This window comes from Galeopterus variegatus, unplaced genomic scaffold (genome assembly GCF_000696425.1).
Source record: "Galeopterus variegatus unplaced genomic scaffold, G_variegatus-3.0.2 Scaffold3812, whole genome shotgun sequence".
Lineage (NCBI taxonomy): Eukaryota > Metazoa > Chordata > Mammalia > Dermoptera > Cynocephalidae > Galeopterus > Galeopterus variegatus.
This window is the reverse complement of record NW_007729923.1, coordinates 189,474-191,743: the sequence shown is the minus strand read 5'-3', so window position 1 is coordinate 191,743 and position 2,270 is coordinate 189,474.

Genomic DNA, 2,270 nt, shown 5'->3' with positions numbered 1-2,270 from the left:
GAAAGTTATTAATTTCCTTTGGTGGTGATGTACTTTCTTGATTTTTCATATTTCTGGTTTCATTCCTTTGGTGTTTTGTCATTGTGGCCAGGGGTATCACAGTTCACTTGTTTCACTCTGGTGTATGGCTTGGATCCTGAAGGTCAGCTGCTTCTGGACAGCAGAAACCAGCCTGGACCAGAAGTCTCACCCCAACTTCCTTCACCAGCTTGTCAGGCTCAGGGCTTGGAAGCCCATGCCTCTCAGGTCACTCACCGAGACTGACGACCTGCGCCAGATGTCCTGTCCCAACTGCGTTCCCCAGTTTGTCTGAATCGGGGCTTAGGATCCCAGAACCTCTCAGGTTGCTCATGGAGATGGGTTGGCTTGGGCTGAAAGTCCCGCCCCTGCCCTGCTTGTCTTCTCTGGCTGGCAGGCTCGGGGCATGTTGGCCCAAAAGCTCTAAAGCTCTAAAGTCTCTTTAGGAAATGGGGAGTAACCTGAACAGGGATCCCACGGTTGGTGGCTCCTATCCGTTCTAGTGCAGATTTTGGGTCTTCTGTTGTTGCTCCTCAAAAGCTGAAAATTGGTTTCTCTGTGGGAGAGAGCAACACCAGGAACCGACTACTCCACCATCTTGACCCCTAGTCAATTGATTTTTGACAAAGGTGCCAGGAACACACAATGAAAAACAAAACAAAACAAAAAACAGTTGCTTTTAAAAATGGTGTAGGAAAAACTGGATCTCCACATTAAGTAGAATAAAATTAATTAGGAACTTGTCTCTCACCATATACAAAAGTTAACTCAAAATGAACCAAACACTTAAATGTAAGACCTGAAACAATGAAACTATGAACTAAGAAGAAAAAAAGACAAGGGGAAGTTTAGTTTCTTACAGATTGGTTAAATGGTTGTAATTGGAATGCTGACAAAAATGTAAACATTAAAGGCCATTCTGAGGAGGTCTCAGATGGAAATAGGAAACTTATTACAAATGGGGCAAAGGTCACCTTTGTTACACAGCTGCAAAGACTCAGCTTCACTGTGTCCATGCCCTAGAGCTTTGTAGAAGACTGAATTTAGGAGTGATGAATATCTGGCATAGGAAATTTCTAAGCAGCAAAACATCTAGACAGGTGTGTGTCTACTTCTAACAGCTTATGCTGAATCACACAGAAAAGACATGACCTAAAGACAAAATTATAATTAAAAGGGAAACAGAGCATAAAGATTTAGAAAGTTTACAGCCTGGCCATAAGGCAGAGAATGAGAGAGCATTTTTAGTAAAATAATAGAAAGGTATAGCAGAGGGATTGATGGCTAAAGACAACATGGCTATAAGTCAGCCGGATACTAAGAGCCAAGACTACGGAAGAAAGAATCAAAGGCATTTCAGAAATCTTTGAGGCTACTCCTCCCATCATAGACCCAGAGGCCTAGGAGGACTGAATGGTTCTGGGAGACAGACCTGGGGCACCACTGCCATGTGCCACCTTGGATGCTGCTCTCTGCATCTCGGCCAGCATCTTCAAACGGTGTTTGTGTTGCTGTTCTGGAGAGCACAAGCCATAAGCTTTGGCAGCATCTAGGTTGTGTTAAGTCTGTAGGCTTACAGAATGCAAGAACTAAGGAGGCATGGCAGCCTCCACCCAGAGGATGTCAGAGGATATATGGAAGTGCAGACATGCCTCAGGGACAGAGCCACTATGAAGAGCATCTACTAGAAAAAATGCACAGCAGAAATGTGGGCTTGAAGACCCTGCAGAAAGTCAGCACCATGGTAATGCCTAAAAAATCCATGGGAGCAGGGCCATCTCCAGGACGTGAGCTGAGCCCAGCAAAGTTATATGGCCTGTGCTGCCAGAGGACTTGGGAGCCCAACCTCTCACTAGTGTGCAGAGGATGCCAGACAAGGAGTCAAAGGAGATTTTTCTCCAGCTTTAAGATTTAATGCCTGCCCTGTTGTGTTTTAAACTTGCTTGGGGCCAGTTACCCCTTCCTTTTGGTTCATTTCTTCCCTTTGGAATGGAATTTATATTCTATGTTTGCCCATTATTATATCTTGGAAGTAGATAAATGGGAGGAGTTTTGCCTGGAGTTTCAGATGAGACTTTGGATTTTGAACTTTTAAATTGGTGCTATAACAAGCTAAGACTTTTGGGATGATCGAGATGGAATAATTGTATTTTGCATATGAGAAAGACAATGAGTTGTGTGGGGTGAGGGGCAGAATGATATAGTTTGGATATGTTTGTCCCCAAAAGCTTATGTTGAAATCTGCCCAATGA